This window comes from Halichoerus grypus, chromosome 10, assembly GCF_964656455.1.
Source record: "Halichoerus grypus chromosome 10, mHalGry1.hap1.1, whole genome shotgun sequence".
NCBI lineage: Eukaryota > Metazoa > Chordata > Mammalia > Carnivora > Phocidae > Halichoerus > Halichoerus grypus.
In genome coordinates, this window is record NC_135721.1 from 80,279,096 (window position 1) to 80,294,519 (window position 15,424).

General features: G+C 42.5%; 1 pseudogene; it reads left to right on the forward strand.

Moving 5' to 3' along the window:
• The first annotated feature begins 4,261 nt into the window (after positions 1-4,261).
• LOC118531153 (U6 spliceosomal RNA) lies at positions 4,262-4,370 on the forward strand (annotated as a pseudogene).
• Positions 4,371-15,424: the final 11,054 nt, after the last annotated feature.

Consider the following 15,424-nt stretch of genomic DNA (forward strand, 5'->3'; position numbering starts at 1 on the left):
TTAGCCTTGACCAATACACCCCTGCTTTCCAAATGGATTCTTGCATACTACACTTATTATTTATTGAATTATGATTGAAATGGATTTAGCATCTATCATGAGCCGGGCTCTGTGCTGGGCACTGAGCTCCTGCAGTGAGCATCATAGAGAATCCTTGTATTCATGATGGGAGACAAACAAAGTATCCAAGGAATCAGTGGAGACAAGGGGCAGAAAATGAAGCAAAAGGGAGAAGTTGAGGACCATGGGCCACAGTGTAGGGGAGGGGTCTGTGGTACAAAGCAGGGCAGGGAGAGCTTCTTGTAAGACGGTGTGGAGCGAACACGCCAGGCTGGGGTGAATGTGTGTATGCTGTTGGAAGCGCCTGGTGGAACGGGCAGGACGGGGAATGGCCAGGCGACGGGGACCGATGCTGAGTGTGGTGGGGAGCTGAGGGAAGGTCCTGACCCAGGGAGTGAGTGGAGCCGACGCTGTAAGGCGTGCTCTGCGGGCTGTTTCCCCAGCAGGCCTGAGGAAGGCAGGGCTCTTCTCACCTTGGGGAATTCGAACTTGGGCCTGCCTGTCAGCCGCCAGTGGTTCCCCGAGGAGCACCCGATGATGGGGGCAAGGCTATTCTCCGGGTCCCCTTCTGCGAGTCCCTGTGTTGGGACTGGCCCTCAGCGCGGATAAGACAGTCAGGTGTCGGGACCTGCCCCCACAGCCTGCATTTTCCGTCGCTTCTGCTAAAGCAGATGGCAGCTTCTGAGCCGCAGGTTTTGGTCCAGCCCATGCGCAGCAGGCCACATTGTGAGGTGGCCCTTCAGGAGGCACAGCAGCAACCGGGACCCGGGCCCGGGCAACTCTTGGCACAGTGGAAACCACCGGCCTGCCCGGGGATGTCCCCACACGCCGACGACAGGGTGCCTTGTGGGGTCGCCTGGGTGGTGCCCACTGACGGTCAGTGGCTACAGCAGAGGAGTGAGCAGAGCCTTAACTATCAGCATGTTCAGGTTGAGAAAACTTGAATGAGCTTGTTCCTGTTAGCTTTCTGGGCTTAGAGTGAGCATGAGATGAGACGTTTCACCAAGAACCCATTTGCTTCTTTGCCAGGAGAGAACCTGGCAGGAACTGGTGCTCCAGGGCCATCTGCTGACAGCATAATGAATGAACAAAGGTGCGTCTTTCAGTTAGCCCCAGGTACCTGGGGCCTGGTGACCAGCCCCACCTCCAGCCTGGCGGGGGAAACCTCTCCTCCCTGTCCCGCCCCCATTTCCTGGATAACCACTTGTAAGAAGCTGCCCTTCACTTTGTTGCTCTTGGGCACAGAAACTATAAGGAAGCTTAACAAAGACATCAAAATGCCTTTTAAAAAGTTGGAATATTTGTGCTTTACCATTTTTGCCCCGGAAACACTTAGAATTAAGAATTGGTTTGTTTGCTGCTTTAGAAAATCAGACTTCTCGAGTCAAAGCTTATTTCAAAAAAGAAAACTTGTGATTTCCCAAAACTATAAATATTTTAACGTGTTGAGCCCATGCTTAAGGCACTGATATAGCCTGTGACCCTATGCCCATCTTTCTATAAATTATGCCTTCTATGTTTGTTTTTATTAAAGAGAGTAAAGGGGCACCTGAGTGGCTCAGTCGGTTAAGCATCTGCCTTCGGCTCAGGTCATGATCTCAGGGTCCTGGGATTGAGCCCCGCATCGGGCCCCCTGCTCCGCGGGGAGTCTGCTTCTCCCTCCCCCTCTCCCTCTGTGCCCTCTCTCCCTCTCTCTCTCTCAAATAAATAAATAAAATCTTTAAAAAAATAAAAAAACAAAGAGAATTAAACTTAGGTTTATAGGATTTCCTGACATTTCTTAGGAAACTGGAGAATTCCTGGAGCATCAGAAAACCAATGTTAGCCATTACTCTTATAATTTGTGATTACTGCTGGTGATTGAATTTCAAAACTGAAACAAACAAGAAGAGAACCAATACTCCTTTCCTTCAATTATTTATGTATTCAGTGAGCACTTATTAAGCACCTAATATTTGACAAGTGCCCCAGACCTTCTGGAAAGATCAAGGATCTGCACAATCTGTTAGAAAGTAGCTTGGACTGGGAATGAACCCTAGCCCTCAACCAACAATGGAATCCTGACCCTGAGGAACACCTCCTTGGGACTCTAAAATGTTAAAGAATAACCAGGCTGGGCAGTACCTGGGCCTCCCATCAGCCAGCTGATGGTCCAGCGAGAACAATTCACAAAGCATTTCAACCTGAAATTTGTCTATAATTTCTTGAGCTATCCAGAAACAGTACAGAAATTTTAGTTTAAAAAAAAGGAATTTAGAAAGTCACAAACATAGAGTTTTCTTGAGCAACAATAATGAAAACAAAGGACATCGGTGACTCAGTCAGCTGGGTTTTTTTTTATTTGAAAAACATATTCTTTCATATAACTTAACCCTCTCTCTTTTAGGTTATTGTTTCTAAGGTTGATATGCCAAATACCGGTTTGACCTGAGGAAATATTTTAAAACAAACCTACTGCATACTTATTTGGCATGCTGTGGAGCTCTCTAGTATTGCTTGAATACCAGAATGGGTTTTGATGCCTCTCATGCAAGCACAGGGACGTGGAGAGATTCCCCTCTGTGACAAGAACTGTTTCTATTGGATAAATATTTTGATCAACTGTTTGGGACCTTGATGGGGAAAGGGACGGATATTCAATAGGGAAACAGGAGGCCATGCAGAACTCAAGTCTGAACCATTATCATTTTGGAATCAATGTGGAAAATGTTCTCTTACCAAAACCCAGAATGAGACTTCTTGTATGTCAGCAGCTCAGGGCAGACAAGAAAGTTGCAAAATAGATGTAGCAGCCAGCTGTCGTCCAATCGTAGGTTCCAGAGCAGACAGAACTAAGAACCCAGCAGACCTTTTGTAGAGAGCGGCATAGGCAGAGTTAATCTCCTTAGAACCCATGCTGCTGGAAATAGATAGTTGCAGAAATTTGTTGAAGATGTTCTATTTTAAGTCCTTCTATTGAGCAACTGCAGATAGAGAGACTAAAAGCTATCTCTGCAATTTGGTATGGAAAGTCCTGATATAACGAAACAAGAATTCCACAGCAGATGGTATGGGATAAAAACAGCATGGGGTACATGGGAGACAGAGAGTGGGAAAACCAGGGCAGAGAAAGCATGATTTAATCATACCTGGCTAAATTAATTGTGTGCTGTTTAGTGAGGAGGGACGGGAAGTTAATACCAAAACTAAGCCATACCTCATTTATAGAAATTATATGCTTATACATACCATACACATCCTCAAGGTGCAGTAAACTGTACATTGTCTCCTTTTGCAGTGTGGACTCAATCCTTTATAGTTAATACTTCTGTCTCTTAAAAAAAAAATGTAAGAACGTTGAACATTTTCTAGTATTGTAAAAAGACATATTGAGTCCAAAAGACTCATCGGACCCAAATGGTAATTATAATCAAGCATTAGGTGCCTAGAGAGGGACTGTTGGATACACACCCCTTAAAATTTTAAAATCTTGGCTGTTAAGCAGTGGGTATTCTGCCCATTCCAGCGCTGTTCAAGAGAAATATGATGTGAGCCACGTATGTGTATTAACAAGGTGAAAAAGCGAAACAACAACAACAAAAAACAGGTAAAATTTAAAAGATAAACAGAAATAGGTAAAATTCATTTTAGTATGTTTTATTTAACTCAATATATCCCAAATATTATTTCAACACGTAATCAATTGTAAAAATAATTGAGATAGTTTACAACTTTTTTATATTCAGTCTGAACTCCAGTGAATATTTTGCACTGACAGCACATCTCGGTTTAGACTAGCCATACTGCAAGATCCCAAGAGCTACAGTGGCTAGTGGCTGCAAATCAGATCACCCAGGTGTATAGCACACGTGCACACACGGACATTGCATAGAGAACAGAGGGGGCAAAACACTATAACCAAAGTGTTTGTCAGCACTAATGTTGTTGGTTTTGTTGTTTATTCTGAGCAAATGAAGATAGCTCCAAAGAGGAAAAAGCTAAATTTCCGATGATGTTTTTCTGGCAACATTTTTGCACTAGTGTGAACTGTAGATTTTATTTAAAGCTCCATAAATTCCCATGTTCCATAAAAGCTTAACCAAAAAGGGAAGCAATTTCTCAAAAGTGAGGGGCTAACTTGAGTGCTTGCATAATGAGTGTCCCATGTCCCATTGATAGAAGTAAATATGAAAATCAATTTAAGCAGATCATAATGCTTATAGTGCTCACTTCGGCAACACATATACTAAAATTAGAAGGATACAGAGAAGATTAGCATGGATCCTGCAGAAAGATCATAATGCTTGTTAAATCAAAAAGGAAGAGCTTCTCAGTTACACCTCTGTTCTCAGATACCAAGAGAGGTACCCATCTGAAATAAACCTGGCCTGCCTGTGTATTAAAACCAAGAGGAGTTCTTCACACGGTGCGAGGAGGTGGTCTCTTGGAGAGGACAAGCAGAGAACAGCTCACTGTGAATGATCCATGGACCCATATGAGACAATTGGCTGCTATAAGAAAAACAGATACTAAAAATACACCGAACACACCTCCCAGAGGCAGGGTCAGCAAAACAGTGCTAGGGAGAGAATAGGTGAGTGAAGAAGGAATGACAGGATGGACAGAAAGGAAGCTAGACTCCAACCCCAAAGAAAGACGGCATCTGCCCTTGGCCTTCTGCGAATTCCCGGAGTCTCTGCAGGCTGCACCAAGGTCCTGAGTTCCAGCCACCCCAGAACCATCCCATAATGAGCTCAGCGAGGAAGACACCCTTGTTCCCAACACAGTCACCTAGGATATCTTTAGTTAAAAACACCTTTGCTTGAAATTCTTGCCTTGTGGGTACTTGAAGAAAAGCTGGGGTTTTTTCTTCTCCGTCTTACTCACGAAGAGCACATTTAATACCTTAAACTCAATGAGCCTTTAAAAAGGAGACAGAGGGAAAAAATAGATAAAATAAAAAATAAAATAAAAAGGAGACAGAGGGAAGACTGAATGATCCAAAAATGAGAAACACCATACTAATCTGGTAATGAGATTTCTTTTAAAATAAGGAAACAAAATGCTCATTTTTTTAGGTTCATTAACTCCCTTTAGCAGTGTTTTCATGGTCCAGATACAGGAATATATTATGTATGAGATGGACCTTATGCTCCTGTTCAACTTCTTTATTTTGTCTCCAGCCCACAAAAAAAGTTATGGTACGGGATTATTTAGGGGGAGGCTATCAGGGACTATAGAGATGTCTACAGAATATAGAATAGCAGCCTCCAAAGATTCACTCTCCAAAAAATATTAGTTTCACTTTTTACAATAATTAAAAGAAAAATGGAAAAAGAATATAAATGGTCTCAAAAGAACAGACACTGGAGGCTTCACGTGAATTCCCCGCAATTCAATTACCATGATGGAGACTCAGTTTGGGGCATATTGTTATTGTGAGCGAGGGTCAATAGGCTGCTTTTCAGGGTCTCAGTGGCTGTTTTATCACAGATACAATGTACATGGAGGCTTGGGGCCCCACTGTCTGCAGCTGCTATAAGCTCATTTTCCAGGATAACATCAAAGAATTGCCAACAATGATTAAATTTAATGTCCCCATGATATTATAAGCTATGTCTTTTGGGAAGGAGTCTGAGCCTAATATTTAATACCAAAGATATGATTAAACACTGAAAAGTAAATAAATAAATCATGCCTAGCAAGAAAGAGCAAAATTATTCAGCTACAGCTATTATATTTACAGACACAATTAATGGCTCGAATGTTTAGAAAAATTAGATTACACAGAATTTCTAAGTCTTTTTTATCAAAATTTTTTTTCTCCATGAGACTTACCCAACATTCAGAGATCTATACATTTCTGTTGCCTGTCAGTGGGTGTTGACTGCTGATGAGGATGATGCTGTGTCCTCAGAAGTAATGACAGCAGAGGTGGACACGCTTGTGATCGCACCCATATGCCTACTGTCAGGACGAGACTCTGGGTGGACAGAGTGGACAGCGGCCAGCCCATCATGCTTGCAAGCGAACCGCTGGGAGCCTCCCTTCAGCTGTGGTGGAGAATCTGGTTGCAGCCCTGCTCCAAGGTAGCTGCCTGATTTGGGACGAGGATTTTGTTTGTTCTTGTTGTTTGTTCATTGAGTCCGCTAAGCCTCAGTTTCTTTGTTTGTAATCCAGGGACAATCGTGCCTGTCCCACAAAGTTATTGGGGCAGATCTCCCCTTGTGGAAACTGAGTGGCAGAGCACACAGCATGCCTTTTACCTACTGGGTCATCAGGAGTTTCCCACTAAAATAAAAAAGTAAGTAAATAAAAAGGCCCCTCTGGCCCTTTGGAAGGTCATGGAGAGGTTGTGCATTAACTAATCCATACTTGTTGGCCCTAAGCATGAATTCCTTCTTCAGAACGGCTAATCCCCGGCACAGCAGTGGGGCAGCGGGTCCCTTGGCCAAGCATGGGGGGGGCAATGGGGCAGGGCTGTGTTGGAGCAGAGGGTGTTGCCTCAAGGGTGGCAGCAGCCGGCAGAGCCACGCTCTGGGCAGAGAGCAGGGATCGTGCAGCCTGGGGAGGACCATGGAGAGCTGGAGGGGAGATGGGGCACTGGGGCATCAGGGAGGCTTCCTCCTCCCCAGGCGCTGCCTTCCTCCTGCTTCCCTCTCACCGGCATCCTGCTGGTGGCCTCACTGTTGCGCCCAGACCCCACCCCCTGACCCTGTGCCCATAATAGCCCAGACAGAGCTCTGCAGCCATGGCCCAGAGAGACTGCCACTTGCTCGGGGACGAAGGGGTAAAGAGAATGCTGCTTTTCTTTCTCTCATTTAAGTGGACCTAACCTTATGGTTTGCATTGTCTTATTTTGCTTTGGAAAATAAGTAGCTATACATGGTCATAAATATTTTCACCCAATTCAAAAACAAAGAAAAATGGTAAAAAAAAAAAAAAATCACCCGTGATCTCATTACCAAAACCAAACAGTGTTTTGGATTTTCTTTCACATAAATGAATACACACACATTTACCGACTGAGGATACAAGATGTTTGGATCTTGTATTCCCTATAACTGTGCTCATCCTGTCGGTGAGGATGGGGGTGAAGGTATCCCAGGAGAAGGACGACACTGGAAAATTCCCATTCGAGAGAATAAACTCACTTCGGTGGGAGGCAGTGTCTTTCAGGTTACCTTGGTTTCTTTGGAAGTAGTTGTGTGTTCTGTGTTTGCTGGTTTCTTCCTCCCCCTCTGTTTCCAGGCCAAGAGAGTAGAGAGCTACAAGTTACCATAAACACACCCCGTGGTTGGGTGTGTAGCCAGCAGAAGCCTACGCCATCTGTCAGGAGGGGAAGGCCCAGACCAGGTCACCCCAGGGTTCCAGTTCTCCCTCACACTGCTGGCTTCTACCAGTCTCCATTCTCCTGAACCTCCTTTCCAAGGGACTTGTACCCTGTCCCGGAGACGGAGCACCCCACTCCCCCAGGACCACAGCCCCCGGTGTTCGTGCAGCCCTGCCTCTTCCAGAATGGGCTCCATTGGGGCTTGTGGGAAGATTCTCTGTTCAGCCCCCAAACTTGGATTCTGGCATATAGAGGCTCTCCCTCCCCTGGGGTCACAACCCTCCCAGCTTTGCCCTAAGGGGAAAAGATTGTAGTAAAACAACAAAACATAAATTGATTTAATGTTTTCAAAATATCATTCCCGTTGGAAATGAAACCCACTGTTTGGTAACTTTTCTTTATTTTAACGATATACGATACGTTGAGCATCACCAAGAGACAGCTCTCCACCTAGCTCCTCTGGCCTGCCCCTTCAGCTCCATTCCTGATGATCCTCTTTATTACTTCTTCACACCTTACACTTTCCAGATACTTATCAGCACACTCCTCCTTGCCCTACCAGGCCTCCACAGGGATCCCTGCACCTAGAACAAAACAATAGTTTTGCAAAGGTTCATGCAAGGGGGCTCCTCCAGCTTCCCTGCACTCACACCTTTAAGCATATCAGCTGGTCACAGAGCAGGGACAGTTTTGGAATAAAAACTTAAGATAGAACTATCCCCACAGTTCACTCATGGTTTACTGGTTTACTATATCTAATACAGTAAATCCTTTTTGTATGAAACTATAGTAGTGTCACGTATTTGTACAGAAGAAAGCACCCGTTTAGATGACTGAAATATTCTGGGGGTGCTTTTCAATGAAACATGAACGACTTGCTTTGCAGATGTAGACTGTGCCTTAATTGCACTAAAAATTTACAAATGTGAGTTGAACAAGCATGGAATCTAACAGGCTTCTTTCTCCAGCCCCCGCCTTCTCTGCCTTCCTGCCCCCCACCCAGCCAAGTGCCCCAGATACTTAAAAGCAGGACTTAGAATGGAAAAGAACTATATAGGAAACCCTCGTACATTTAGATTCTTCCACTTTATAGTTTTGTGGTGTTGTGAAATTTTATTTTGACAGAATGAGTCAAATAAAGACAATTCCATAATACTGTTTTTAATTGAAATTGGCGATTTATCTTATTAATTTTATTTTTTAAAGTTATATTCTAATTAAACAATAATGAGAGATAATACCAGGGGTTTTCTCTCCTTAATAATTTATTTGGGGATAAAATAATTTTATTTTTTAATACTATATATTGAATGATATAAAGGTCTTTAAAGCACAATTCGAGTTTTCATTCTTAGAGCTAAAATCCACTTTTGATTTCTCCTTGATTATTCCTCTCACTGATTAGATGACAAGCTATGTGAGGATTCTACCCTGAAAATGCCTCCACCCAATCTTTACTTTGGGCTTGCCTTTCCTTGTGGTGGCCCCACCCTGGCTGAGCTACACCACCATCAACCCCATCAGCTCCAGGCTGCCCCCATCTTCCCAGTGGCCTCGCCAGAACATTCCTGGGGTTAAGCCCAGGTAAGTATTCACTATAGGATGACATCCTCTTTAGCATGGTGTCTTGGTCTCTTGATAGTCTTCCGACTGTATCAAGAATTCATCATTTTCATCTTCCAATGTCTGTCTTCCAATGCTGGCTTTGGGTGACATTTAAATAACTGTGCTTGTGGATGCTTATAAAGTGCGTTCTTGTCATAAAATCATCATCTCTCCAGACATGTTCTAATGCAAACATGGGATTTCACTGTAATTCAAAGGTAAACTATAATAAAGTTTACTCTTGTATTAACTATTGTTTAAAAAATTTTAAAGTTGGCAAAGCAAAGGAACAGGGTAAATAAAACTTCAAGAAATAATCTCTTAAATGAATAAATGCCATAAAGTAATTCAGAAACCAAAATTTACACACAAATGACTCACTAATTATAAATCATTCTTGGCTGTTCATTAATTCAGGAAGACTCCCACACTATCCCTCTCTGGTTAGGCTACCTATTTCCAGGCCTTCTGCAAATCCTACAGACAAACTTAACCTTACATACCTTTGTAGTGGCAGTTCCTAGCTAGGGTCACTTTTAGTCTTCATGCAGATTAGAAAAAGGTGACCCCTTTGGATGGAGAAACCTACAGGGATGAGTTTGGCCAAGCAGAGCCTGGTCTAAATTCCAGTTTCCACTCACTCCCTTTGCTAAGAGCTCTTGTGGATTGAACACTAGACACAGCTGAATGTAGTGGCCGTCATTGCTATTTGTAGTTATTACATACAAATAATAAAATAAAATTCATTGTTAAAGTTCATTAAACACAGAAAAATGTGATCATTTTGTATAGTCATAAATTCTAAAAGTAATGTAAATTTATCGACTATGAAAATGATCATTAGGATTTCCATTTTCAGTAGTCTAGGATCAATCTTCCTGAGACCCTTATAAAAGCTAATAGTGTGTTTTAAAAATCTGTTTGTGAGCATGGGAGAGCTAACAACATAGACAAGAAGTATAAGAAAATATCCAGGAGAATACTGAAATCCAGATCAGTGAACCCAGCCCCTGAAACCAGTCTAGACTCTTGCCCTAGGTCTGTTGGCTAAAACAGAGATTGGTGAGAGGCTGGTGTTGTTGGCTAACATGGAGATCGGTGACAGCCCCCTAGATTCAGGGAGACAAACATGGAAGCCCAGTACTTTGCAAGGGTTGGGATCTGCCAAGCCCCCTGAGTTTTGGTATGGGACCAAGCCTGGGTGGCTCAGTCGGTTAAGTGACTGACTCTTGATTTCAGCTCGGGTCATGATCTCAGGGTTGTGAGATCAAGCCCCACCCATATGGGGATCTTCACTGGCTGTGGAGCCTGCTGGGGATTCTTTCTCTCCCTCTGCCCCTCCCCCCCCTCTAAAAACAAAATTCTTAACAAGCTAGAAACAGAACATTTTAATCAAATAAGGGGTAATGACATGAAGGTGTATAGTGAACATCATACATAAGAGTGAGATGTGGGAAGTTTTATTTTTTAGGGATTAGGACAAGGATGTCCTCTATGTTTCTTTTCAACATTTTCTTAGCAGTCTTAGCCAGATAGATCAATAAGGCTAAAAGAAAAAGAGAAAAAAGGAAAGAGGGAGGGAAGGAGGAAAGAAGGAAGGAAGAGAGGAAGGAAAGGAAGGAAGGGGATTACCATTATCTATGGATGATATAACTGTATAAGTAAAAACTGCAAAAAAAAATGTATAGATAAGCTATTAAGACCAATAACTGAGTTTAGCAAGATTGCTGGGTATACAAAAATCAATACTTTAAAAATCAATTGCCTTTCATACACATAAATAATCAAATAATGAGATACAAAATATGAGATATAATGGCAAGAGTGCTGAGATATATAACAGCATCAAAAAATGGGAAAAGAAGCTAATAAGAAATGTGCAACACCGATTATCTGGGGCGGAGCAAGATGGCGGAGGAGTAGGAGACCTGGATTTCCTCTGGTTTCAGGAATTCAGCTGGATAGGGATGAAAACATTCTGAACACCTACAAACTCAACAGGAGATCGAAGAAAAGAATAGCAACAACTCTCTGAACAGAAAAGTGACCACTTTCTGGAAGGTAGGACGTGCGGAGAAGGGAATCCCAGGCGATATTCAGGAGGATAGACGGCGGGGGAGGGGCCTGCGACGGCCGCTTCTGGCAAGTGATAGAGCCGCAGAGCACAAAATCGGAACTTTTAGAAGTCTGCTCCGCTGTGGGACGTCACTCCGGTGGCTAAGCGGGGGGTAGAACCCTCGTGGGACAGTGTGGTCTCAGGACCCTTGGGGTCACAGAAAGACCGGGGGTGCCTGAGTGCGGCAGAGCTCCCAGGGATTGGAGCCGGGAAGGCGGCTGCAGAGACAGAGCTGAGACGTGGGCTCTCAGCTCGGGGTTGCCATAAACCATGATCCGCGGCACAGTCGGGCCACTGCTCCTCCAGTAGGGACCCAACAAGTGGCACATCCGGGGAGACTCCCCTTCCTTCCCCAGGAGGAGCAGCACGGGAGCGCACCGCAGGGATCTGCTGGGTTTGGAGACTCCACACGGGGTCAGGTGCCAGAGATAGAAACGTGAGCACGGAGTGCAGCCGGAGACCGGGGAGACGGGAGTGACTGACGGCTTTTCTCTGGGGGCGCACTGAGGAGTGGGGCCCCGAGTTCTCGGCTCCTCCCAGTGTAGATTGGGAGGCCGCCATTTTCACTCTCCGCCTCCAAAGCTGTACGGAAAGCTTGCAGGGAACAAAAAGCTCCCGAGAGCAAACCTGAGCAGATTACTTAGCCGGGACCGGGCAAGGGCGGGGCAATTCTGCCTCCAGCAAAGACATTTGGGAACCACAGCAACAGGCCCCTCCCCCAGAAGATCAGTGAGAACAGCCAGCCAAGACCAAGTTTACCGATCAATGAGAATGGCAGAACTCCAGCGCTAGGGGAATAATGCACATAGAATCCATGCCTTTTTTACCATGATTCTTTAGTCTTTCAAAGTTAATTTTGTTTTTTTTAACTGTCTTTTTTTTTTTTTTTTGAATTTTTCTTTTTCCCGTGCTCACTACGGCAGCACATATACTGAATTTTTCTTTTTCCCTTTTTCAACCAACATCTTATCAATCCCTTTTTTAAAAAACATTTCTATTTTTCATTTTTAGAGTCATATTCTATCCCTTCATAGTAGTTACCCTTATTTTTGGCATATATATATAAGTGGTACTCTCTTTAAAATTTTGAGATAGTTTCTTCTAACAGATCAAAATATACCCTAAATCTCTAGTGTATGGTTTTGTTCTACTCTCCTGCCTGATCACATTCTCTCCCTTTTTTTTCTTTCTCTCTTTTTTTTAAATCCTCTTTTCTTTTTTCAAACAACTTCTTATCAATTCCTTTTATAAAATTTTTTATAATTTTCATCATTACAGTCATATTCCATCCCTTCATCATATCAACCCTTATTTTTGTACATATATATGTTTTTCTTTCTTTAAAATTTTGGGAGGCACTTTCTTCTAACAGACCAAAATACACCAAAATCTAGTGTGTGGCACTGATCTATGTACCAGCCTGATCATATTTGATCATAATCTTTTTGTTTTGTTTTGTTTTGTTCTGTTTTTGTTTGTTTTTATCTTTATCTTTTTCTTTTTCTTTTTCTTTTTTCTCTCTTTCCCTTTCTTTCCCCCCTACTTCAGGTCTTTTCTGATTTGTTTAGAGTATATTTTCTGGGGACGTTGTTACCCTGTTAGCATTTTGTTCTCTCATTCATCTATTCTCCTCTGGACAAAATGACAAGACGGAAAAAAATCACCTCAACAAAAAGAACAAGAGTTAGTACCGACTGCCAGGGACCTACTCAATACGGACATTAGTACGATGTTGGATCTAGAGTTCAGAAGGATGACTTTAAAGATACTAGCTGGGCTTGAAAAAAGCATGGAAGTTATTAGAGAAACGCTTTCTGGAGAAGTAAAAGAACTAAAATCTAACCAAGTCGAAATCAAAAAGGCTATTAATGAGGTGCAATCAAAAATGGGGGTGCTAACTGCTAGGATAAATGAGGCAGAAGAAAGAATCAGTGATATAGAAGACCAAATGATGGAAAATAAAGAAGCTGAGAAAAAGAGAGATAAACAACTACTAGATCACGAGGGCAGAATTCGAGAGATAAACGATACCATAAGACGAAACAACATTAGAATAATTGGGATCCCAGAAGAAGAAGAAAGAGAGAGAGGGGCAGAAGGTATAATGGAGAAATTATAGCAGAGAACTTCCCTAATTTGGGGAAGGAAACAGGCATCAAAATCCAGGAGGCACAGAGAACCCCTCTCAAAATCAATAAAAATAGGTCAACACCCCGACATCTAATAGTAAAACTTACAAGTCTCAGAGACAAAGAGAAAATCCTGAAAGCAGCTCGGGAGAAGAGATATGTAACCTACAATGGTAGAAACATTAGATTGGCAACAGACCTATCCACAGAGACCTGGCAGGCCAGAAAGGACTGGCAGGCTATATTCAGAGCACTAAATGAGAAAAATATGCAGCCAAGAATACTATATCCAGCTAGGCTGTCATCGAAAATAGAAGGAGAGATAAAAAGCTTCCAGGACAAACAAAAACTAAAGGAATTTGCAAACACGAAACCAGCACTACAAGAAATATTGAAAGGGGTCCTCTAAGCAAAGAGAGAGCCTAAAAGCGACATAGACCAGAAAGGAACACAGACAATATACAGTAACAGTCACCTTACAGGCAATACAATGGCACTAAATTCATATCTTTCAATAGTTACACTGAATGTAAATGGGCTAAATGCCCCAATCAAAAGACACAGGCTATCAGATTGGATTAAAAAACAAGATCCATCGATATGCTGTCTGCAAGAGACTCATTTTAGACCCAAAGACACCCCCAGATTGAAAGTGAGGGGGTGGATAACCATTTACCATGCTAATGGACACCAAAAGAAAGCTAGGGTGGCAATCCTTATATCAGACAGATTAGATTTTAAACCAGAGACTGTAATAAGAGATGAGGAAGGACACTATATCCTACTTAAAGGGTCTATCCAACAAGAAGATCTAACAATCGTAAATATCTATGCCCCTAACATGGGAGCAGCCAATTATATAAGGCGATTAATAACAAAAGCAAAGAAACACATTGACAACAATACAATAATAGTGGGGGACTTTAACACCCCCCTCACTGAAATGGACAGATCATCTAAGCAAAAGATCAACAAGGAAATAAAGACTTTAAATGACACACTAGACCAAATGGACTTCACAGACATATTCAGAACATTCCATCCCAAAGCAACGGAATACACATTCTTCTCTAGTGCCTATGGAACATTCTCCAGAATCGATCACATCCTAGGTCACGAATCAGGTCTCAACCAGTACCAAAAGATTGGGATCATTCCCTGCCTATTTTCAGACCACGATGCTTTGAAACTAGAACTCAATCACAAGAGGAAAGTCGGAAAGAACTCAAATACATGGAGGCTAAAGAGCATCCTACTAAAGAATGAATGGGTCAACCAGGAAATTAAAGAACAATTAAAAAAATTCATGGAAACCAATGAAAATGAAAACACAACTGTTCAAAATCTTTGGGCTGCAGCAAAGGCAGTCCTAAGAGGAAAGTATTTAGCAATACAAGCTTTTCTCAAGAAACAAGAAAGGTCTCAAGTACACAACCTAACCCTACACCTAAAGGAGCTGGAGAAAGAACAGCAAAGAAAGCCTAAACCCAGCAGGAGAAGACAAATAATAAAGATCAGAGCAGAAATCAATGAAATAGAAACTAAAAGAACAGTAGAACAGATCAACGAAACTAGGAGCTGGTTCTTCAAAAGAATTAACAAGATTGATAAACCCCTGGCCAGACTTATCAAAAAGAAAAGAGAAAGGACCCAAATCAACAAAATCATGAATGAAAGAGGAGAGATCACAACCAACACCAAAGAAATACAAACAATCATAAGAACATATTATGAACAACTCTATGCCAGCAAATTAGATAACCTGGAAGAAATGGATGCATTCCTAGAGATGTATCAACTACCAAAACTGAACCAGGAAGAAATAGAAAACCTGAACAGACCTATAACCACTAAGGAAATTGAAGCAGTCATCAAAAATCTCCCCACAAACAAAAGCCCAGGGCCAGATGGCTTCCCAGGGGAATTCTACCAAACATTTAAAAGAGAATTAATACCTATTCTTCTGAAACTGTTCCAAAAAATAGAAATGGAAGGAAAACTTCCAAACTCATTTTATGAGGCCACCATCACCTTGATCCCACAACCAGACAAAGACCCCATCAAGAAGGAGAATTACAGACCAATATCCCTGATGAACATGGATGCAAAAATTCTCACCAAAATACTAGCCAATAGGATCCAACAGTACATTAAAAAGATTATTCACCACGACGAAGTGGGATTTATCCCTGGGCTGCAAGG